The sequence below is a fragment of the Vulpes vulpes genome, chromosome 5 (genome assembly GCF_048418805.1).
Source record: "Vulpes vulpes isolate BD-2025 chromosome 5, VulVul3, whole genome shotgun sequence".
NCBI lineage: Eukaryota > Metazoa > Chordata > Mammalia > Carnivora > Canidae > Vulpes > Vulpes vulpes.
In genome coordinates, this window is record NC_132784.1 from 16,592,861 (window position 1) to 16,619,166 (window position 26,306).

At 38.7% G+C, this 26,306-nt stretch overlaps 1 protein-coding gene across 6 annotated transcripts in view; it reads right to left on the bottom strand.

Annotated features, from left to right (window-relative positions):
* The window catches only part of NCKAP5 (NCK associated protein 5), a 946,904-nt gene that overhangs the window by 906,324 nt on the left and 14,274 nt on the right, over nt 1–26,306 (bottom strand). For 2 of the 6 annotated variants that reach the window (XM_072757596.1, XM_072757604.1), the window contains exon 1: nt 8,953–9,184. The exons of the other annotated variants lie outside the window; for them this stretch is intronic. The gene's annotated coding sequence lies outside the window, so the exon portion shown is untranslated. Of the gene's footprint in view, nt 1–8,952; nt 9,185–26,306 lie in introns of those variants that run through there. 6 annotated transcript variants of the gene reach the window in all.

Here is a 26,306-nt window from a genome sequence, read left to right on the forward strand (position 1 = left end):
AAGCCCTCATGCATAGGCTGCTTTGTAGCAGCAACTTCCACAGACTGACCACAGCCAGCCTGCATCTGCAGAGACTAGCAGCTTGGTCCAGAGCACCTTGCCTGTTCCTCCAGGGCACTGTGCAGGAGGAAATGATTGGTAAGTACCCAGATCCTAACAGAAACAAACTGAGCTCCTCCTTCACGTTTTCTGTCACAAAGCCAGTAGGTAAAGAGTAGTGAACTTGAGGAAGGTGGCACCAGAAGTGGAGAGAAGGGCATAAATAGGGGGTATCATGTTCCTGAAGCAAACCACCAGCTTCATAACTTGACCAAGGAGAAAGTTATCAAGAACACACAGCACAGATGCTACTGCTTCCTCTTCCTGTGCAAATGGCAGCCTTCACCATCAACCAGGGGCCTTTCTCACCCAAACCAGGGCAGCCTCACCCGCTTTCTAAACACATTAATGCAGGCAGCCAGTGCCAGCTAATTGGGGTCATCCAATCAGGTTCTGCCATGGGCAGACACCTTCACCTGTGGTGTACCATGAAGTAAGGTGTCTCAGGAGAGTCAGAAACACCAGCAGGAAGTGCAAACTGCAGCCTCTCCCATGTCAGGCTCAGGCAAGCAACAGAATGTTAAGGCAGCACACAATAGCCAAACTGTGGAAGGAGCCTTGGTGTCCATCGAAAGATGAATGGATAAAGAAGATATGGTCTATGTATACAATGGACTATTACTCAGCCATTAGAAATGACAAATACCCACCATTTGCTTCAACGTGGATTGAACTGGAGGGTATTATGCTGAGTGAAGTAAGTCAATCGGACAAACATTATATGGTCTCATTCATTTGGGGAATATAAAAAATAGTGAAAGGGAATAAAGGGGAAAGGAGAGAAAATGAGTGGGAAATATCAGAGAGGGAGACAGAACATGAGAGACTCCTAACTCTGGGAAAGGAACAAGGGGAGGTGGAAAGGGAGGTGGGCGGGGAGTAAGGGTGACTGGGTGACAGGCACTGAGGGGGGCACTTGACGGGATGAGCACTGGGTGTTACACTATATATTGGCAAATCAAACTCATATATATATATATAAGGGCAGCACACAGATAGAAAGGGTACTACTACCTCTCGTGGAGCACTTGTTGTTGTTGTTGTTGTTTTTTTAAGATTTATTTATTTATTCATGAGAGGCACACAGAGAGAGAGGCAGAGACACAGGCAGAGGGAGAAGCAGGCCCCATGCAGGGAGCCCAATCACTACCTGAGCTGAAGGCAGGCGCCCAAGCACTGAGCCACCCAGGCGTCCCTCGTGGAGCAGTTTATAAACAAACACCAGGCAGTTTGCATCTAAGGAACCCAGTTAATCCACACTACAACCCTCAGAGATGAATAGCTTTGGCTTCATTTTATAGCTGAATAAGCTCAGGGTCAGTAAATTTATGTCATGGCTCAAAGGGCAGGACTGGGGGAGGGGGAAGATTTGAGCCCAAGTCAGACTGATTTGAAAACTCAGCCACTTTCAATGACACCAAATAGCGGCTATCCAATGATACATACACTAGGACTGATTGGGCTCATGAATAAATCCATCTCATCTCAAATCACCCAATCTTGAAAAGACTACACTCTCTAGGGCTCAGGCCAAAGAGAAGAGATCACAAGGCTGTTCCACACTGAGAGGTGCACTGCTTCATCTTGAGCAAGGAATAGAGTTTAATCCTTCAAATAGAGACTCTTATCTTCACATGGGTAGATTGAAGTTTTTACAGCCACTTCCATCCTACCTTTAACCACCGTGCAGCTCCTCTCCAGTCATTGTCTGCTAAACCTCTCTCTTACTCACCGAATTTTTCATACGTGAAGTAATGGAACACAGAGTTATGGGCCGTGTGCTCTCCTTTTGGTTTCCATTTAAATTTACAGCTTGCCTGGATGAAAAGAGTCCTGGGGCGCTAACTAAGGTGGTGATTATACTGTCCATCAATTAGTTTGCATTTCGGCACAATGTTCACTGCCACCTTCCACTCCCTCATAACAAAGGGCTGTTTAACTCAACACATACACACGCATGCTTTCTCCCAGGCATTTTTACTGAGTTGCCGACTGTGTGTCACCCAGATGTGCCTGCCACAATACGTTAGTTGTATTGGAAAAATTACCAGAAACATACTTGTGTTAGGAAACTCCCACAGCTGAGACCAGTTTTTCACCACAGGCTGATTTTTTTCACCATCCTACTTTAGAATGAATTATCCGGTTGCCATGTTACATTCCTCTCCACACTTAAAATCTGCAAGCTAGGGGATCTTCGTTTGACAGTTTCCCAGGGAAAAAAAAAACTTTTTGGGAATCTTTATGTCTGTATGTAGAAACCCTTTGTGCACTTTTTAGATAATTATGATGATAAGGAACAACAAGCTGGAAGTGGTACACATGAAGGGTTGCCAGTTAAAATACAAAATGTCCAGTTACCTTTGAATTGCAGATAAAAAACTGATTTTTTTCTTTTAAAGGCATGCCCTATGTGATACTGGAACATATACTAAAAAATTGTTCATTTTTTATCTGCAATGCAAATTTACCTGGATGTTGCGTATTTTCATTTGCAAAGTCCAGCAATCCTATGCAGAAAGAAAAAAAGGAAAGAGGACAAGATTCACAGGTATTTACAAATAACTTCATGGCTGATGTAACAGTGAAATCTATTAGAACAAATGCTCTAAATAGGCATAAGCTACCTACACCTACTGCAATTTATACATTGCAATAATTTCAAAGTAAAGGAAGAAAAAACAGAGATTTGGGGAAATTAATGAAGATGCTTCAGAGGCCATGAGGTTACAGGATGTTTCGTGGGAGGACTTTTTCATGAGACTCTAGGATTTCCCAGTCTTAGGACCATCAGCCTGATGGAAGATCTCACATAAAAATAGGACTCCCCTGGTAATATACGAGATTAAGGGAAATACTCTTCCAAATTGAAAATGAAGATTCATACTGCTTAGGAAGCTCTAGCAATTTTTCTCAATTGATCTTTTTTTTTTTAATACAACCAGGTTGGAATATTGTACGTCCTACTATGCCCTCATAACCACTGAAGGTAAGCAACTTAATTAAATAATAGATGAATTTGTTGAAAGCTACCGAATACATAGTACCGTGCTCAGAAAAATGAAGGTAATAAGGAAAGGGATAGTTTGTACTCCAAAAAATATGAGAGAAAGTTACAGAATAATTATGACTGACAACATGAAATGTATGTGTTACATGAAAAGCATGAATAAAGCGAGCAGCCAGTGGGACGTGGGAATGGGTTGAACCTTCACCAAGGCGAAATCCCAGCATAACTTTAAAGGAAGCATATGATTTCAATATGCAGGCATGAAAAGCAGATACTGTGGGGTTATGAACAAAGACAGAGTAAAATGTCATCATGGTCCAAGAAGGACAGAACAGGACAGTGTGTCGAATTTGGTGCCTGAGAAAGTTCAAGAAGGAGTGGCTAAGAATCCTATTTTAGAGAAATTATAATGCTCAAGATTATATATATTGACAATAAAAAGTTATCAAAGATTTTCAAGGGCAAGAATAGTCGTAAGATCTGTTTTTTCAAAAGCTAGTCATAGAAAACAATATAAAAGCTAGCCTGCAGAGTTCGGAGGTCAGAACACAAACTTAGGTGTATACTCAGTCTCCGAGAGGCATGTTTACTTTAAAGAAAAAGCAACAGGAAAGAGAGCTATTAAAAAGAAGACGGACAATGGCAGGTCAGAGAGGTAGAAGTAGAAGAAGAAACTGGAGTCCCCGAAGTCAGTGAAAAAGAAAGGTTAACCAAGATATGAGAGCTTTCAAGTAGGCAACTCTCAAGAAGAGGCAGTTGGGTTTAGCAATAAAGCATCACTGGAAGAATTTTCAGAGAGCAATTTTAGATCAGTGGTAAGGGCAAAGGCTTGGTTAAAGAGTGAAGGGAAGCATTTCTGCTTCCAGCAAGATAGCTGATAAAACATGGCAAGCCCTTTTAAATGCATATCTCACTTGAAAGGAAGGGGAAAATCCTAAGAGCTAAAAAAAACTACACACCCAACCAACCAAACAAAACAAGGAGAAACAAAAACAAAAATAAAACAAAACAAAACATCCACACCCAGAGAGGAAAGCAAATGCTGAATCAGTCACTATGCTGATGGAATTTTCTGGTTCCTGGGACATACAAGAACTTGGTGAACAGGTCACAAAACCTCCACAAGGTGGGGAACTAGAACTTGGATGCCCACAAAAAAAAAAAAAAAAAAAAAATCCAACACCTTTGAAAGACTGGATGTTCCATGAAATGGTGGATTAAGAAAAAAAAAAAAATCTCACCTACAAAAGGAAGACAATGTTGAAATTTATCCTATCAACTTCAGGTCTTGTTAGGAAAATAAAACCTTCCCATCCCCTAGCCATAAGGAGCCAGGTAAAATGTAGGACAAATATTTCATGAGACATACTGAATGATTTTAAAAGTATTAATTATTTATCTGAAAATAAAGTTTAACTGGGTGCCCTGTATTTTTATTTCCTAAGTCTTGTCAAATGAACCTTCCCACTCCTCCTCCACAACAAGGATTTTTAAATACAAGCCTATTCCATGTGAGCTTGGGGCTCAAATTTATATAAACATCAGGGTTTGTAAAACTATAAGCCAAAATACTAACTGAATATTGCCCTGATTTGGTAGCATCTCAGATCAAAGCAAAGGAATAAATGCCCTACCAGAGCTCTCAAGATTCCCACAGATAAAGATCGGTCCATATAAGCTCTCAATTCAAAAGTATATCTAAGGAAACAAGGCATCAAGGTAAGGACTTTGAAGAATAAAACTCATAAAAGTAGACTCCCCAGTGTTCCATGTATCAAAACTCAAAAGAGATAACAAAACACAAATAAGCAAATTTGAAAGAGAACCAACGTGGATTTATTAAAATATAATCACTGAACATATCTGAAATATAATTATTGAAATAAAAAATCCAAAGGGTGGTTTTAAAAAGCAAATGGGACAGAATATAGAAGAAAGAATTAATGAGCTGGAAAACAGATTCTAAAAAAGTTTCTAGAATGGAGCAAATAGAGGTAATGAGATGAAAAATATGAAAAGAGTTTTCAGAGAAATGGAAAATAAAATGAGCTTTAACATACATCTAATTGGAGTCGCAGGAGACAATATTTGAAAATATAATGACAGGGCAGCCCCGGTGGCCTAGTGGTTTAGCGCCGCCTTCAGCCCGGGGTGTGATCCTGGGGCCCCAGGATCAAGTCCCACGTCAGGCTCCCTGCATGGAGCCTGCTTCTCCCTCTGCCTGTCTCTGCCTCTCTCTCTCTGTCTGTCATGAATAAATAAATAAAATCATTAAAAAAAGAAAGAAAATATAATGACAGAAGAAGACCTTGATAAAAATCACAAATACTTAGATTAAGAAAGTACAAAAATTTAAGGGAAATTTTTTAAAACTTAAATATGTATATTTTTAATCCACACCTGGATATACCATAGCAATGCTACAGTCACCAAAGACAAACGTGACCTTAAAAGCAGCCAGAAAGAAATTACCCTAAAAAAAAAAGTGTATATATCCATATATCTCCATACATATTATTTACATGTATGTACATATTTACATATATTTTTATTTATTATAAATAATATATAATTATATATTTATGTTATATTTATATTTTTTGTATAATATAATATATAATTTACATATATATGTATAAAACAATGACATCTACATGAAATTAAGATTGTAATGATACTAGCTTTCTCAGAAGCCATGGAAATCCCTTCAACTTCTAGTTTCCTACCTACCTAAACCTCTATTCAGGAGTGAAGTCAAAGAAAATGTATTTTCTGACAAATATTCAAGTGTATATAAACAATAAACTTTCACTAAAGGAATGACAACAGAAAGTCTGAAATGACTGGTAGCAAAGAAATTGATAAAGGCATTGGTAAATTTAATCAAGCATGGGCAGTAAAAAGTCATATGATAGTGTCAAATTAGTGAAGTACAAAAACAGGGTAGAACTAAGATATTGCACAACAATCAAAAGTCTTTAAGAGATTTTTTCATAAGGGAAGAGACAGTTATTACATTAAGCACACATATGGAATTTTAAGAGCAAAGAATAAAAGAATAGAAACCCATAGTAATTAAGAATAAAAAAGATCTTTGAAATTAGGCTTAATAACTAGAGATGCTGGGATTCCTGGGTGGCGCAGCAGTTTAGTGCCTGCCTTTGGTCCAGGGCGCGATCCTGGAGACCTGGGATCAAATCCCACGTCGGGCTCCCGGTTCATGGAAACTGCTTCTCCCTCTGCCTATGTCTCTGCCTCTCTCTCTATCTCTCTGTGACTATCATAAATAAATAAAAATTAAAAAAAAAAACTAGAGATGCCATTACATCCAAAAGTTAAACTTCTGATAAACATTAAGATCATTAAAAAATATAATGCAATGGCCAGAGAATAGGAGAAGGATTTGCAACATAGAGGTCCACACGAGTAAACATCCAGAACATAAGATGCCTACAAGTCAGAAAGAAAAAGACACAATTCACACACACACACAAACATGAAGCAAAATGATAAGAAAAAGCAATTAATGAAAGAGGAAACACAAATAACCAACAGATCTAAAACAACTGGCTCAATCTTAACCGTAATCAAAATACTTCTCTGAGGTACCATCTCATACCACTTATAAAATTAGCATAAATTAATGAATTTGGACAATATCAGTTATGAAAGAGGATGTAGAGCAATGGGAACTCTAATGTGTTACTGGTTGGAGTATAAGTTTGTTCAATAACTTGAAGAACAAATGGCAACACTCAGTAAATCTGACAAGGCACAATCCCTACAATTCAGAAATTCTACTCCTAAGCATATACCCTTAAAAATTTGTACATATGACACAAGGAGACATGATCACGGCAACAGTATTTGAAACAAGAAAAAAATTGCTTTGTGGTGACAAGTGATAATAAGGAATGTTCTGAACTGCTCAGTAAGGAACCTCTTATCAGTTGGAAGAGTCACACTTCCCATGGGCCCCCAAAACTCCAAGTTGTAGGTAGTTTATGTGCCCGACAACTGAAAACAGCTCATATTTGACCCTCAGACTGTTTGACGCAAAAGCAGTCTGACCATCTCCAAGTCCTATGAGGGTCTTCTCCTGTTCAGCTCGCCAAAAAGGAGAGCAACAAGTTGGGAACATCCTATTGGTGGATCCCTTCTTCAGGAAACCCATCCTCCAGTACCTCCATATGTGCATGAGCTCAAGCCTACCTCTGGAAAGGATGCTGGGAGACCACCTCTGCACTTTCCCACCAGCGAGTCCCTCTTTGCACCAAGTAATAATGCTGCTATCTGCCCTGACCCCTTGACGCAAAAGTTGCAAGCAAACTCAATGTGCATCAACAGAAGAGTTTATAAATATATTGTGGACTTTTGTACAAGGGAACACCACCATCATGGATGAATCTCACCAAAATATGGAGGAGATACCAAGTGACAGGAGAACACAGTCAGTATAATGCCGCTTACACAAAGTTTAAAAAATATGGAAAACAACATGACGTAGTAATTAGTCACACATACATACTTAGTACTATTATAAAGAATGATACGAAAATGGCAATTAGGTCAGTCCAAATTCAGGACAGTAGTTGCATCATTGTGCATTGGGAAGAAGTGAAATGTGACTGGTGATGGGTGCCCGTGAGCATCAGTTTTATTGGTCATGTTCTATTTGTTTAGCTGAGTGTCGCTACATGAGATGTTACTGTGTTCTTCTACATGCATTCTTGTCTTAAATATTTCATAATGTTTTAAATGAATAACTATGAGGTAAGGAAGCCGAGTGAGCACACATCATTCTCGCAAAGGAGGAAATGTGTAAGAGGTGAGGAACGTTTCTCTTAGGTTGGGGATGGAGGGCCCCTTAGAGGCCACTCAAAGGGAATTCACTAGAAAGACCGGCATTCTCCAGAATGTTCTCAAGTCATTCCATAGCACTGAGATGCTTATCAATAAAATATCTTCACTGGCCTGGGGAGGTGAACCATATAATAGTTTTATTTTAATTAATCACACAAACTTCTGCACAACCAACAGTTATTTTGCCTTGTTTTTAAGAGGCACTAAACAACTCCCACACACAATATCCTCTCACTTGCACGTAAACCACTTCCTATATTACCTATGCAGATGTCAACATTTAGGCTGGAATTGCACTACTGTTGATTACACATGCTTCTGGTCTCGTCTGGTAGCTCTGCCTCTAACCGTTTGCCAGTGCACAAATGAACTAATAAAATTAATGGAACTCCCTTAAGAATTAGTGTGTAAAGAATTGCCTTAAATGGCTCAAATTCATGTTGATGACAGCCAAAGCCCAACTTCCAACAAATAAGAACAACTGCAAGTCAAGCGTTGTGCGGGGCACTAGGGCTGTGAAGACAGTTAAATTGCTTCCTGAGAATCCATGCCAAGCTTGCATTGTAACTCTTATTACTTCTTACGGAAAGGACTCCCCCATTCTCCTATTTTTCTTTTTGAAAACAGATTTTGCTCAATTTCTCTCTTTATTCCTAGTCAGCAAAAAGGCAGAGGTATAGGTAGATAAAGGTGACAGTTAAATTACAGAATAAAATAGAAGCTCTCAGGAGTTCTCTGGTATTTGGGGATCTTTTGCAATCATATGCATCATATGGACATCAGAAATTTGTTTTTAGCTCCAAGAGCAGCAAATATTAGCAATGAGGCATTTCCCTGCTTTCTCAAAGTAAAATGTTCCCCAGTTGTTTTCTTTCTAATGTCTTACTCAAGTCTCTTCCCCCCGCCTTCAAGCAATTACATTACTTTAGGAGAGAAAATATATAGTTCTAATTCTATTTTAAGAGATATCTTATTTTTACCTTTTTCAACCATCTAGTAGCTTCTTCCACAGTTGCATCTGGTTCTGCATTTTCTAGCCACCAAGGGTGAGGTTCCAGAAATGTGGCCTATAATCCTAGCCCATTCTGAGAGGCCAGCTAAGAGCTGGGAAGACTCTGGAAATAGGGTTTCTGGAGCAGGTCAGGGTCAAGCACCAACTGCCCTGTCCATGGCCATCCCCTGCTCCTGTTTGGTTGTGCCTGGCACCAACACAGTGGGAGATGATGAAGGCAAGCACGTGGGCACAGCTTCCTGCCAGGGCAGGAGCCAGCCCCCAGGCCATGGCCCAAGAATCTGCTCTGGGAGGCTGTGGTTTGTCCAGTTTAACCAGCTCAACCCGAGGGAACCCCGTGCCTCAGCACGTAGGGATGAGAGGAATTGGCAGGACTTCAACAAGCCAGATGTCTGCTTAGCAGAGGCACCTTGAGTTCTAATTCTTCCGGACCAGGTTCACCATCAATTGCCTCTACCATGTCAATGGAAAACCGATGTCTTCCTCCATTCAAGATCAATATATCTATCCTGGCTAAACCCTCACCAGCAAATCAGCCCAAATCATATTTCACCACCTTCCCCAAGTGAACATACAGAAAGTCTTGTCTTCAGAAACAGGTAGTCCGCCTGGTTTTTTTGCTGCAACAACTCACAGAAGAGTGTGAATCAGCCAGCCAGAGGGGAGGGGAAAGAAGGGTGGCTGATACACCCTTAAAAAAAAAGGGTGTGCTGGGTAGTTAAAATATTTATAACTAGAGCATGATCTTCATGAAGTGAAGCTAATAGGTTTCACAAGTAGGAGGAAGTATAAAAATTCAAAACTGGGATACCCGTGCCATTTCACATTGCCCCTGAAATACTGACAGGAAATAGGACTTTCAGAGCAACTTTTATAAAGTTGGGAAAATGTAGTGAGAAATCTAACTGCTGAGGAACTGGATTCCTGCCTTCCAGCAGTGGTTGGTCCATTCATTTATGGCAATAAATAAATGTTATGAAAGTTCATGCAGAAACCATTATCTAAATGGCTAAATATGAAAGGCTTGCATTGTGGCCAGGCATGCGTTTCTGGCAGAGGAAGTACAAGTTTGTTCACAATGTCTTTTTTTAGACTACTTTGGAGAAGAATGTCATCATTGGAATACTGCAAACCATGGCAAGTTTCATCTTTTTTTTTTTCTTTATGGAATGAGAAATGACATCAGTTTACATGTCATCTGAGAAGAGAGGAATTTATTTTGTTGAAAGGCATCCAAATCTCCCTGTCTTTGGGAAGCTTTGTTACTGAAACAAACGTTATCGTTGTTAATTGTTTGGCCATTTATGGGATTGGTAGCTAAATAAAACTTTGTTTCATCAACAAGTCTGTACATTTATACATATTTTATTGGCCTAGTAATTTTACCAATGTTATACACCCATGACAATGTTAAGGAAATGCCAACATTTAAAACCCCATTATTCTAAACTCAGTAGGAAAACATCAGAAGAAAAGGAAAACCTTTAACCCATATGTATAATACCTAAAATTATTTCAACCTACCCCACAACTCCTCCCAGGCCTGCAAAACTTCTCTTTCTCCAGTGTTTCCCATAACGATAAACAGATTCTAGTCATCTCCCAAGCCAGGATCCAAAGAACAACTGCAAGTTGCCTTAGTTGTCCTATTCCTAGATCATTTATCCATCTGATATCTGGGCTGCAGCTTCAGAACTATCCCCACTGCCACTGCCTCTGTTCAGATCTCGACATCTTTCATCTGAATTAATCCAATAATCTCCCAACCAATATTCCCACTTTCAATCTTCCTGTCTACATTCCACTTTCCACCCAACTCCCTATCTATTTAAAATCACTTTGAGACTCCCCAAGCCTTGTAGATAAAGTCCAAAAGCCTACCTTGTGGTACCCCATGTAGACTCTCATGACTTGGGACAGCTTTTCTCCCCCTAACCAGTTCACCAAATTGTCCTATTCACATTCAATATGCTGACTACAGAAAAATAGTTGCAGTTCTTAAAAGCACCATGCCCTCTCTCACCGGTAAGCCTTTATATCTTTGCTTTCCTCTGCCTAGGAAACACTTCTTCTTTCCAACTTTCCCACACCTGACTGAAATCTTTACCCACAGAGCTCCTCCTTGTCTCTTAGGATTTAACGTTGGCATCACTTGGACGTGAAAGCCTTCTTTGACATGCTTTTGCCCCTACACCTTGGTTAAGTGCCCTCTGTATGCTCTCTGGATACTAAGTGCTTAACACATGTTTGTGAAATGAATCCATCACCCTAATAAGTATCTCCAATCCCATGAAACCTCTAATGTGACCATCATCATTTGCTTGCCACACCATGAACATGCTGTGTACATGCCCATCTCTACAACTTTGCCTGCACTATTCACCACCTTGGGATATTTTCCTTCTTCCTCAGGAAAAAATTTCTCTGAACATTTCAACCCTAGGCAACATTTCCAACCTCTGAATTCATGGCACATTTTGCATATGTTTCTCATTTAGCATTTATTTATACACAGTGCTAGTGACATCCTTTATATTTTAACTTTTAAGTTATTTAACTTTTTTATGGACATACATCCAGTTCCCCTGTCAATTGTACTTTAAGCAAGTTAAAAATAGGAACAAAGATATTACTTTGTATTCCTTTTCTTCCTCCTTCAAATTCACATAGTTCAGCACAGTGTATATAACAGAAAATCAATACATATCATTTAACATTTGTTATATGATTAGGACAAAACTCATAAATGAAGAGAAGACTGCATTGTGTGATAAATATATGTTTCATTTTCAAAAGAATAAATTATTTCAAACGAGATCATAAACAAAAAGAGAAATTCATGACCATGAACATGATTTACTGTAGGCTGGCACATGGAGTCTGTGAAGCAGCAGCTGTAATGGAAACTCCAATTATCGTGCTGACAGTGTTGAATGCACTCAGCTGTAGGACGAGCCAGATGTCAATCAAAAGTGGGATAAAAACAAGATGTACACTCTCCAAACCAATTTGTATGAATATTTAATCAAAGAACTCACAGTCCATATGGCAACAGTAAAAGCAAAAAAGAAAATTAAAGGAAACATAAAAAATAACAAAACACTAAAAGTCACAAGTAAATCAAACATATCATTAACACAATAACTGTAAGTGGGTTAAACTCCCCTAATAACCATTTCACTTTCATCATAAACAACATCCAATGATATGCCGCCTAGAAAAGATATACACCAAACGAAGTGACTCTGAAAGACCTGATCATCCCCAGATATTTCTTTGTAGGATAGCAACTATACATCAACACCACATTATATGACATAAAGATTAAATGTTAAAAGATAGACAGGGATATACAAGGTGAATGTAAGCAAAAAGGAACAAGGGTCACAACATTAACATTAAAGAAGCAGTATTATCTATGTTTCTGTTAATGAACACAATCCATCAGAAACCTCATTAGAAATGATGACTATATGTACCTACCTTATATAATTGTTGCATTAAGTCAAAAAATCATTTAATGTAATTCATTCCCAGCTCAATACCTGCTACATGGTACATGCTCAAACACTTATTTTTTCTTTAGTATTTGTAACAGTAGTATTAACAAGATCTGATAGCCATTGATATTCAGACTGTAGATCACATAACATCAAGGTACAAAAAGGAAAATATTGGAAATACAAAGAGAAATTTATAGAATCATAATAAAAGAAGACTGTGTAGGTTTTACCACACTTTTTTTTTCTTCTTGAAGCAATGATTGACCAAAGAAAAGTAATGAGATCTAAATAATAATGACTGATAATGTATGTTAGTGTGTGTGTGTGTGTGTGTGTAGATAATGCATTTCTCTATATTCTACAAACTCCTGATCTAAAAAACATATATACTTTCTTTTCATTGCTCATTGAACATCTATCAAAATTGATCATTTTATTAAAAAAATAAAATTTGCAATTACCAAAGCAAAAGATAAGCATTGTTCTTTAACATCTGCAAGAAAACTATAAGTAAATTATGAAAACTAGAAAACAAAACAAAACAGAAACTTGAGAAGTTATAATTATTCTTCTAAATATGTCTCAGATCAAAGAGAATGTCAGAACTAAAATTATAAAATAATCAAATCATTAAAAATGATTTGGAACATGACACAGAAAAGCTTGTGGGATGCACTCAAAATTGTACTTAGAGGTAAACCAATATCTTTAAATGATTTCATTATTCAAAAAGGTAAGAATAAATAATAAATGACCAAATCTTTATATTCCAAAAAGGAAGAAATACAAATTTGGGAAAAGCATAGGAAGATTAATATGGTTTGAAGCAGAAAATAATTTTAAAAGCAGGAAGTGTCAACGGTTTGAAAATAAACTTAATATCATACTTCCATAAGAATAAAAATAAACCTATGATAAGAATATGAAGAAAAAGAAAAATGACAATATTCAAGAATAAAAATTAAAGCAGATGAATATATATATGTATGTATATGTGTAGATAGGTAGATAGATCTATATATGTAAATAAAAATATAAATTAAAAAATCTCTCTATATATAAGTATATATATTTATATTTGGAGAAGGAGAGATCTATATATCACAGAGTATACCTTATACCTGGCCTCATAATTTTGAAGATCTCAATAATCTAGAGGTAAATTTCTCTTGAAATTAGTCATTAAAATTAACTTAATGAAATAGGAAAACTGGACAAGTTAAAGGAGCAAGGGGAAATGTCCTTTTTTTTTTTTTTTTTTTTTTTTTAGGAGCTTGATCCCACAACCCTAGGATCATGACCTGATCGGAAACCAAGATTTAGAAGCTCAACCAACTGAGCCACCTAGGTGCCCCAAACACTCTTTTCTTAAAAAGTTATTCCATTACTACACACAACTAATTTCAAGGAAAAGATCATTTCCACGCAATAATAACAATATCACTATCATCATCACCATCTTTATCACCATATCTTAGAAACAAACACATTTATTTAATGTTTACACCAGCCAGGAGCTGTGACAGGGCTTTGCATATATAATCTCACTTAATCTCACAAAATCTCTGTACTCTAGGTGCTTGTGTTTACATTTTATAGGTAACAAAACTCACGCTTAGACAAGTTAAGTAACTTGCCCAAGGTTATAAAACCTGCAAGTGAGTAAGCCTGGGTTTGAACTGAGGTCTGTGCGTGTCCCCAAAGCCCATGGGCTCAATGACTGTACTTTACATAAACAGTTTCTGGAACACAGAGAAAGATGAACCACCTCCAAATTCATTTTGGGAAACTTGTATAAACCTGATAGGAAAACTTGATGAAACTAGCAAATAATAACAAAGGAAAAAGACAATGATGGTGGTAAGGCTGATATTTATGAATTCTTCAAAGAGCCACAAATCAAGGCCTACAGCTTAGAAAAGGAAGAAAGAATCATAAACAAGAAGTGTTTGATACAATTTAATCTACTACAATACCAGATCAAGTAGGTCATCTAACAGATGTTTTAAAGACATTTGTGAAATTCAGCATCTATTCCTGGTTTTTGCTAATTCAAGGCAAATCAGAAATAGAATACTTCTATAATATGGTAAAGAAGTGCTATTTAAAACTAATAATCAAATGTAATAAATAATAAAACATGATAATCATTCCTCTCTGCATCAAGGATAATACAAGAATACAACAGAATATTTCCAATCAATACAATGAGAATAGAAAAGGAAAGGAGAGAAAGAAAAAAAAATATTGGGAGAACATTAACTTTTTCAGACTTTCATTTCTTTGCTTTAGAAAGTGAAGGAAAATAAGTCGATTAAGTTAGGGAATTTCACATTCTAGGTAGTAAGTGGTATAAATGCTTTAAATGATTTTAATTGAAGTAGAGCATAATTCTTTTTTGGTTATGAAGTTTCCTCTTTTTTAACCTCAAAACTTTTCACAAACTTCTATGTAATAATTTTGCACTTTTACCATTTGCTGATTCAGAAAAAAGGGATTATGATTAACACCTATTATGAGTTTAGTGATATTCTAAAATATTTTTAAAAGCCATTATAATTCATTAATTCATTATACTATCTATCTACATCTATCCATCTATCCATCTATCTATATGTGTGTATATATATATACACCCACACACATACAAATGTATACATATATATATATATATCACATACTTCTATATAATTTTGAAAAATCATAGTACACATATGGCTGCTTGGGTTCATCTGAATTTACACACCCTTTGCAATAACTCGGCATCTCCCTCCCACTCACAAAAGTTCATGGCCCACAGGCAGGAACAGCTGCTGAAGATAGCCTCAGAAATCAGGAAAACAAGAAATCTGAGTGGGAGAGTATGGCCTGAAGGAGACAGACTCTTGATCTAACAAGTCTGCAAGACTACTCAGGCATGGCTTCGTGACTCACAATTTTACAAAAGCTGTGAAAGGCACCTGATAGGCACATGAAGTTCAGTTCCTATATTTATTTATATAGTAGATTAGAAGGACTCCAATTCACCCATGTAATTTCTAATGAGGAAAGATCAGAGAGGGAAAATCAAGTTCTCAAATTTTAATAGAAAAAGATACATATACAGAACAAATGATCATCACAAGGTAAGAGAAGAAGGTGCAGAGGGCTTAGTGAGATATTTACTCTTCAGGAAAGAACACATAGTTCATAAACAAATATCTACTGCCTCCCAGACAGGGTCACATATAAACATGCATAAAGAATTACAAATAAAATAGTGAATAATGGCTATTAAATGGAAAGCAACAATTTACTGAAGGAGAATTCATCCATTAAAAGCTTTTCCATTCAAAATGGATTTTGGCCAGAAATTGGTTCTTCATTCCTCCCTGTAGTATGCATTCTTGGTAGCTACTTTCAGGACATTGCCAAACACCATTACACATTTGCTTTATATAGCTTTCAAGTTGCTCTGTAGTTTGCCTCTGGCCAAAAAACTTTACAAAAACTACTGGGGGAATAAGAAACATAGACAGGTCGCCTCCCAGGCCTGGAATCCATTGCCTGAGCAGTTTTCATCCAAATTTCTATCACTCCAGTACAGCTAAAATGGATAGTGATCTCAGCTAATTATTATATTACTGAGTTTAGCGGACTGTATAAGGGTGAACCGGAGACCCGCATTCAACTTGTACACTTTTCTCCAGGTAGACCTAGAAACAAGTCCACCTTCAACCATTACTAACTGGGAAAATTTTTATCTTGCCTTTCTGAATCTCAGTCTCCTGATCAGTAATAGAGAAAGAACATGATCACGTGGAATTAACACAGTAGCAAGTTTAAAGTACCTGGTTCACATCAGGCATTGCCAGGGGAAGTTTCTGGACTTCTCTCTTGCTCTTTTATATCCTATGTACCCAGTTTTAGGGATTCATCCATGGTCTGTCCTCTTGCTGCAATTTGTGTCTAACTCTGGTTTTACAGCTTTGAGATGAATTTCAATATTAGAGACTGCCTTGGGAAAGCATATTAGCAGCTCTTTCCAGACTCAAAACAACATAAACTTCCCTTCTATATTGTCTTCTTTACTATGCCAACAGTTGGAACTCGCGCCTTCAATTCAAAGCATATTAAGGAATGTATTGCCAAACTGCTCTACAATTGTTCTCAGACACATGCCTTATTTCAAATAAATGGGAAGATTCTTAAAAATAAAAGGAATACTTTCTACTCCTATGCTCCTGGACAATGAAGCTCCGTTTACTTCTCCGTACATAATGGCACTCAATAGATACTTGTTAACTCACTATGACTGTTATGAAACAAACCAGGATATTTTTCAAAAATAAACATGAGTCAATGTCATTTGCCAAACACATTTTAAATGTCCTTTAAAGATAACACCATTACAATGAACCTTTAATTCATCACTAAATTCAGATGGTTAAATAGCGGGCAGTAATTTCTACAAACAATTTTTCTCTTAAAGCTGAAAAACATTTTAAAGACTTGATTCAAGTGAACTCAGCAACATCTAGGACCAGGTCCTGTGGACCACATATCTGGTCCAGGGGTTATTCAAATGTCCAGGGTTGGGTACTGGGTTTAAACTAGCAAATGACACACTTATGCAAAGATCGGCTTTTGTGTTGCCTTTATCAACAGAGAAAAGCACAAATCATAAGATCACAGACTTGAGAATTGAAAGAAAATTAAGAAGATAGGGGGTCCAGCCCTTCACCTTCAGGGAAGTAAAGTACCATTTTACTGATCAAACAACTAAGACCCAGAGTGCTCTGATCATGTTTCCAAGGTGAATGTTGAAGAGGGGTTGGGGAGAGAGGGGGCAAAGTTCTGGTGGTGATGAGACCTACAGTTCTCTGATCTTCGAGGCTGGCATTCCTTTTGCCATCATATACAAGTTTAATAAATTCCTCAAATCCCTAGATTCAGGATTATCAAGGTGACTTAGGCAAACAGTAGCACCTATCCCAGGCTTTCCTATGTCCTGGCTCAGGAGCAATGATTTTCTGCCTGTGCCACCAAAGCCTCCATGTCCTTCCTAAAAGGCTCTCCCTGAGCAGTTTCCATCTGTAGAGTCTGGTTCTGGGCTGACATGGCTCATGTCTTTTGTCTTTTCCTAATGTCCCACCGACAGGCGTTTTTTTGAAAACAGACTGTCATGTTCACAGAACCATTCTAGTGTCCATCACAATACCAGGCACATAGTAGGTACTCCTTAGTTTTCATGAATGATGGGCACCTCAGTGGGGCTGAGCTGCCATGAGGAGTAGTTTGATCTGTGAACTTGGTAAAAGAACCACCTGCCATAATCCACATCTTCTTTACCATCGCAGAGTTTCCTAATTAGGCTCTTTTCAATACCCTAGAAGTGCCACAGCCTTCAACTGGGGTCTTGGACAGACTCATGCATCACATAGCAGAAGCATGAGGCTTGGCAATTCAACTGAGTTACCCCTCCAATTCAATCAAAGCTGCCTTCAGCTGAGAACTTTAACTGTAGGCAAGCATAGATCATTATTCACTCATTCAGCCCTTTCTTTGGGCTCAACTCCCACATTTCTAAATGAGGATATTATTTACTCCCACAGCTAGTGAGATCATGGCAAGCTTATGAAGAAATATTCTCCCAAACACAGCACTATCCTCGATATCCTCCATGTGGTTTTATGCTACTATGAAATCATTCACTTTTCCTAGTCTGCAGCTTTCCACACAAATACCTAGTTTTAAGGTCCTAGTATAGTCAATGAAAGTAAGCACAATATGGGTGCTTTTCTCTAGAGATGAAACTATATTACATCAATATAAACTGCTGTGTCTACATTGAGAATTCATTTCTGACTTAGTTTTGCTTCTCTAATATGATCTTAAGAGTGCAAACACTAGCCTAGGACCAGCGGTCAAAGTGAACATCAGGAGAGAACAGAGCCTAATACAGTTAGAAGTTGAACTTTCCACCCTACTACTGATCACTCTCAACAACTTTTCCTTAGACGACACACTGAGATCAGCACTGGTCTGAGACAGATTTGGAAGCAAGTCTTAGCAGGGAGTCTCACCAATCCAGATTCTCATAGTCCCTACCTCACCCTCCCTTCCCCAAACCCAGCAGGGAACCTGATCCCAAAGGTCTGGGAAAGGGCCCTAAGTGTCATCCTTTAAGTGTCATCCCCATCCTTTAATGGGGAATACAACAGTGGCACTAACAGGGAAAACTGCAGCTGCCAAAATCAGAAGCAGCTGCTGAAATTTAGTAGCCAGAGAGATTGGCAGCAGGAATTCAGAGATCCCATCTGTGAGACAGCAGAGCGGAGGGAGGTCTCTAAGGTACTTAGGGAGGAAGAGCTTGGAGAGGATCAGCCTGTGCACAGGTCCAGAGGGCAGCTAGGACCACAGAAGACAGAGTTTAGCAACCAAAGTAATAATCTGAGCCTGGAAATCATGGCATTCACAGGGGGGCCTCAGCTGCTGAATCTTCCCCACTCTGAGAAGATAGATAGCTAGTTGTTAGATAGATATTTATTCTCATCAATTTTCAAAGGTTCTAATGTATCTCCCTCTCTTTTCAAATGCGACATACACCATAAAAGTAGAAAAACAGCATATTAAAAATCATGTATTTGGGTTGTAGAGTCAAACAGAACTGCATTCAAATTCTGAGTCTTAACCACCTCCTAGTTAATTGACCTTGGACAAGTGATTCAACTTCACTAAGCCTCAATTGCCTCATCTACAAAATAGCCATCTTTTGAGGAGGAAACCCATTCTATACATATTTTTTATTCAATCAGGGATAATGATTACTGCTCAAAAGGAAAATACCCAGTGAGAACTTTCTTACAAATTAATGACTGCACTTATTTATCTTTCTTAAACTTGGCTTTTCTCTCCCCTGTACCTCAGGAAAGCTGTTATTTCCAGAATGCTCAAAGCACCTGACACAGGATAGACACTAAAGCACTAGCTATTACAGTTTGCTGTTAGCATAGTGCTTGGCACACAGTAGGTGCTCAATAAGTCCTAAAGGAATCCCACCATCAGGATTAAAACTAACAGAAGTGAAAAGTGGGATGGAAGATTGTTGCTTGGGGTATGGGGTCTGAAAAGTAGCCATCAGGAGAGGAGAGACAAGCCCAATTGATCATGAGAAACAGTAAAGACAATTCCTTCCTCCACCACACTCTCTGCTACTCCAGAGTTCTATCTCTTTCCAGGCAGAGATGGCACTGAAAAGGCTCTTGTTGTCTTAATGAAGCAAGGCATTATCAGCAATTGAAGTCCAAATTGAAATAAAAAGATTCAAGTGTAGGACTGTCTCCATCAGACTGGACTCTAAATACAAAGAGGATTTTACTTAAACTTTCACAACGGGAGATGCCTTTTTTTTCTCCTTGGATTCAAATCTTCATACATAAGAGACATTTTCCCACCCAATTCTCTCATGACCATCCCACCATCACAAAACAACTTTGTCTCCCTGTGACATCAGCACAACACACCTCATTGTGTACCCTGAATCGCTTCCCCTCCTCCCACTTCTCCATCCTGCTAAGTAAGTAGGAATAAGCCTGGCCACTGAGCTACTGGTCAAGGGTATCTGTGCTGGGGATAGAGATACGCGTGGGCTACATGTTAGCCAGGCACTCACGAACAATGTTGATAGTTCAAACCACTGAATATATATTTATAATGCACGTGCATTACCCCTGAGTGAATCAATGATTCAATGATTACTGCTCAAAAGGAAAATACTCTTTAGGCATGCAGCCTTTGGGAACTTCTTACAAATTAGTGACTACACTTATTTATCTTTCGTAAACTTGGCCCTTCACTCCTCCTGTCCCTCGGAAAGCTGTTCTTTACAAATACAAAAGGTGAACATCTACTTTCTCAGAAAAATCAAGAGACATTACAGCCAACAGTTCCAAGGATGAGAAAAACCACAGCAGTGCATGATATGACAACAAATTAATGCTTTTCATGGTGCCTAGCAACCTTCATCCTAAATGTATGTAATTAAAATAAGAACCTGCTGTTACTTTGCAGTGTGGTCAGAGATAGTTTTATTGAGAGCAGATCACACCAACTGAGTGCTCTGTAAACTGCAGAAAGTAGAGAAGGGGGCTGGGAGAGGCCAGAAGGAGAAGGTCCTAGAAGCGCTGAGTCAGAGCTCAGCTATTTGGGGGATTCCACTCTCCTCCCCACGGACTCGTAGAACAGAAAAGACAACCAGTTCTGACCCCTGACGATAAACAAGGGAAAGAACCCAGAACTCCACAGAATTTTGATGGATTAAAGAAGCCCTAAAAAGAAATACCTTAAAGAGTTGGAAAGTTCAGAATAAAGGCAATATTAATAGAAATGTGAGGGCAGGGCTAAAGCCACGATTTGGCTGACAGCCCTCCCGTAACAGAGCCCATCATCAACATTCCCCCTCAACCCTCTGCATTCAGCTGATGTTGAAGGAGGCAAACACTCCCTGTGCGTCCCCAGCTGCTAGAAGGGGGCAGGGTCTTTAGGATCATTTGGGACTGGAAGGAAAGTCAGGTTCAAGATTATAAATTGGCTGATGAGCATCCACATGTGAGTTATGAAGACTTGACTGTGGCCCCTGGGGTATCCCAGGAATCACTAGCAATTGGAAAACACACCCCATAAGCCTGTATTTAAAGTGCAAAGGGAGCTGGGAAGTAGTGGTGTGTGAAACACGGCTCCTGACCACAGGGAGATTATAATTGCATTAGAAAAACAAGTCGTGTGAAATAATGAAAGGAATAAGAAATAATGAAATAAAAAGATGAAGACAGCTTGGCTCTGTGGCTCATTGATAAGAAGAAAGCGATGAGAATAGCAGAGGAAAGAGTGGTTTCTCTGCTGTCCTGAGAGTGGGCATTTCCAGCATCCTCGGCCCTGTTATTCTGGAGGATTCCTCACTGTGTGTGACACGGATGGGCTGGAGTGGACCTTGGCCCGCTGCCCACACGGCGTGGGCACACAACTCTAGCTCATCCAGCCAGAGGCTCCCACCTGTTTCCGGATGCAGGCGTGTCGAGGCAAAGACTCGGGCACAATCAGGCACGCTCATGGTGTCTTCGGTAGTGTCCTGCAATGGCTCTGATGTCCTGCTCTTACTTCCTTTAGCCCAAGACAGTTTCTAGCGGCCTATTTCTGAGCCTCGGACTTGCCTCGATTGCAGTTTGCAGGCTGGTTCTCCAATCTCCTGCTCCCTCTCTGAGCCTCTGACTGTGCAGCTCCTTAAACCGATTTCTGTGGCTTTGACCAAAAATACTGACTTCTACAGCCATCCTACTTGTAGGAAATTCCCTTGTTTCTACTGTACTATTATTAGCTTTTAAAAAATAAGAACTGTGCTTATTCATCTCTCCTAGCCCTGGAGCTCTTGGCACGGATAGCTCCTTAGGAAGAATAAGATTAATTGGAAAAAAAAAAAAAAAAACCCTTAAAGGCATCAAATGAGCAATGAGTACTCTTTTGTGTGTGTTTGTTCTACTACTATATGGCACGTCATAGATGTTCATTTTGCTATTGTGGGAAGAACCCTGCCTTTGGAGTCAAATCAAATTTCACTTCTTCCCTGGAATCCCTCAGGGTGCTCAGACAAGTCACTTACCCTCCCTGAGCCTCCATTTCCTCATTTGCAAAGAGGGATTATAATTCTTAACTCCTCAGACTATTGTGAAAATTAAATCAGACATTAAATGAGATGATAGTCTTTTCAATGAATGGTACTGGAACAACAGAATATCTGCCTATAAAAGAATAGAGTTGACCCTTACTTACCTCCCACCATTATATAAAGATGGCCTCCAAAGGGATCCCAGAGCTAAAAGTGAGGGCCAAAACTGTAAAAATTCTTAGAAGGAAGATGAAAGTATCTCTTCGTGGCCTTGGATTAAGCAATGGATTTTAGAGGTGATAAAGCACAAGCAATACAAGAAAGAAGCAGATAAATTGGACTTCAACAAAATTAAGAACTTTTGTGGGTCAGAGGACAGCAACAAAAAAAAAAGAAAAGAAAAGAAAAGAAAAGCCACAGAATGGGAGAATATATTTGCAAATCACACATCTAATAAGAATATACTGGGGTGTCTGAGGAGAATGAGAGTGACTGGTAAGAGTAGATGGCTACAGTGGCCCTTGGCCCCCCGCCAAGGGTAAGAGTAGAGGGTTCCTTTCTGGGGTGACAAAAATATTCTAAAACTATATAGTGTTGATGGTTGCACAATCTGTACACATACTAAAAACCATGGAACTATACACTTTAAATGGTACGTAGATGATATCTCAATAGTTACGAAAAACTCAATGAGACGGTGCTAAAATGTCCACGTCTAACCATTGCCCACAAATACACACAGAGTGAGGGCTTAAAATATTCTAGATTGTGTTGCTTTTATTTATGATGATTGATTAGGCAGCAAGTGCTAGAGAGAGTGACTAATGGAAGATGCTTCAGGCTGAGTTAGTACAAGAATTCCTCCTATCCAAAGCCATTGGACTGAGACATTCTTTTATAAGGATCCTCCAGATGTCTCACAGGGGCTGTACGCTGTGTTCACGCGTGTTTCACCTGTGCTTGAACCTGTCACCACTGCATGCAGTGCCCCCAGTGGGCCTGTCCTTATTGGCCTTTATCCCTTCAGTCAAAATGCATTTAAAATGCCGAGGAAGTGCTCATTCGCCTCTCTTATGAGTTGAATTCTTTCTTGTGGCCTCACCTTTCAGCACTTTTTTCTCACTGCTGACTTATGTGGAATGAATTTACCACAAAATTCAATTCTTGATATTCAGATTATTTGCATAAAGTCAAGGGTTTGTCTGCTTTTGGGGGAGGGGTTGTTCATTTGCCTGTTTTTCTTAAAAGCATAGCAAAAAGATTAGGAGAGTACACACCAGAATTATAACAATGAGCATCTTTGGGTAATGGGATTATTTATAACATGTTGTCCTCTTTCATATACTTTGTGGCATTTTCCAAAAATTCTATTAAAAAATCATTATTTAAAAAGACAGTACACAGTAAAACATTGCATATTTAAAATGTTAAAAATTAGGGGTACGTGGGTGGCTCAGTTGGTTAAGCATCTTCCTTCAGCTCATGTCATGATCTTAGGGTCCTGGGATGGAGTCCTACATCAGACTCCCTGCTCTGTGGGGAGTCTGCTTCTCCCCCTCCCCTCCACCTTGCTTATGATATCTCTCTCTCTATCTCTCAAATAAGTAAAATCTTAAATAAATGTTAAAAATTAGCCCCAAGATGGTTTATGAAGAGAATTATTTCCAAAATTAAAATGCCTCAAAGATGTATTAGAATGTCCTCTAGAATTGAGGTATATGTGTGTGAGAGAGAGACAAAGACAGACAGAGACAGACAAAGAGTCAGGTTTATATACATTTTACGGCAGTGGCGATGGTTGCTGTGGAATTGGGGGGACACATTCTTGCTAATTTCAGGTCTAGGCAGTAGGCTAATGTTTGTTCCAGTTTGTAGATTTAACATGATAATTTCCACCACTGTTCATACATCTTTTAACCTTTCCCTGGCACCCTTTCCTTGGATTCTTACAGGCAAAGGAAACCTGAGTGATTTGTATCACCAAGCCACCACCCCTACATTTACAGTCTCACAAAAAATTCTAGTCTAGACAATAATTAAAGTCAGAAATGTAGCTTAATTAAAGCACATCTTTCCCAAGCCCTGAGGGCCATTCCTCTGCTCACATTCAGCAGTCTACTATTTATGTAGGCTGTTCTGGGGGTTCACGTGGAGGTATCCTCCTTGTCTTCCTACCTCTTAGAAGGAATGTGAGAAAGGACCAGGGTCAGAGAGGGCTGATTTACGTGGGTGTGAAGATGAAAGAGGGATGTTTTCCTAAATATGTAAAGGACAAATGTCAAGAATCACAGTGGCATTATTAGCACATCAAGAAAACAGAAACGGAGTTTGATCAATCAGGAGCTTTGTAAATGCTCAAGATAGAGTATGTCCCAGAAATCACAAACCAGCAACTCCAGGAGTTTTGATGGCCTTCAGATAGATTCTAGTTGGCCTACAAATTATTATTTTAAAATTACAGCTAGCATTTCAAATGGGGAGATTTTATGTAAAAATCAGATTTCCAGCTTTTTAAAAATAATTTGAAAAACACACACAGAGCCAGCTCTTTCTGGCAACAATTGCTGGTGCTGAGGAACAGCTACCTCCTCCCAGCATTCAGCAGGACACACTCCCCAGTTCACCCACATCCTCATGAATCCCTGCCGCTCTGACACAATGAGATCCAGTGGCAGTCCTATTTATTAGCATGCAATTGATTTTGTTTTTCTCACTCCTGGCAGGCTTCTATTTTTTTATATTCACCTGCGTAACCTTCACAGACATTTGCGTTTAAGACCCCACTCACCTCCCACTCACTCCTGAAACACTTCCCCTTGGCCTATGCCTTACCGAAGTCATTCCTTTGGCCAGAATTCCTCTTTCCTTTCAGCTCACTGGTGCCTCGTTAGAAAATGCATCCAGGTTCAATCTTGGAACTACCTTAAAGTCATCATAAGCTTTTGAGAGAAGAATAGAATGATAATATGTAGAAAAACAACTGCATTTGGAGGCAGTAAACTTGGATTCAAGTCCCAGAAATAAATGGATTGTTAGAAGCATGTGGGTTCAGATCCCAGGTCCTTGAATTTCTAGTTTGAGATCCTAAGCAATGTATTTAACCTCTCTGAAGCTCTTTCCTTATCTGGGAAATGTAAATATTTACCCTGCCTGACTCACAGGGTTGTTGTAAAAACCAAAGACTATAATCTTAGAAGGTGAGAAGACTAAATCAACTTAAAATAATTTGAGGGTATGGGGGGAAGGGATAAATTATTAAATTACTTTGGATGGTTTGGCAAAAAACACACCTTACCAAATTTTCCAAATGTGCTCTCTGAAAAAGCAAACAAGATAATATGATTCATCTAAATATGTGGGTCATCTACCAAATGTATAGAAGTGTTTTAAGAGTCTAGATGACTTTTCTCTATAACCCTCTGGGAGACCCAACTACCTACACTTCTTCCTGTCACAGTGTCTACACTGCCCACTGGTAAACAAGTGCCCATATACAGGCATTTTGTAATTGGTTCATGACATATATCTGGTATGTACAATATATACTCTACTGTGTGTATTTATAGGTGTACCTATGACATTCTGATCTGTGGGACCTAAAAAAGAGAGATTATGTAGAAATTGGTCACAAAACAAATAACTCTTTTAAATTGTTTAAATTTTTTTCCAAATACGAAAATGATATTTATTATAAATACTTTGGCTGTGGCCATAATTCTTGTTGTATGTATGTGTCATAAAACACTGTTAACATTTGATGAATTTCTTCTCCAGTCTTTTCTCTATGTATTTTTAATTTAATTTACTATTTTTTCAAAAATCACTATTTTAACTGGCTATATAATATTTCATTTTATGAATGTATTATTTTATTTCTTGAATTACAATGGTGAATGGTGAAGGTGCATTTTACTGATTATGCTATTAATACATAAGAATTAAAGACAAATTCAGTAATACAAAAATATATAATAAGAAACAAGTTATCTCATGTTAGTGGGAGGACTTTCTTTTTTTTTTTTTAAAGATTTTTACTTACTTATTCATGAGAGACACAGAGAGAGAGAACGAGAGAAAAAGGCAGAGACATAGGCAGAGGGAGAAGCAGGCTCCATGCAGGGAGCCCAATGTGGGACTCGATCCCAGGACTCCAGGATCACGACCTGGGCTGAAGGC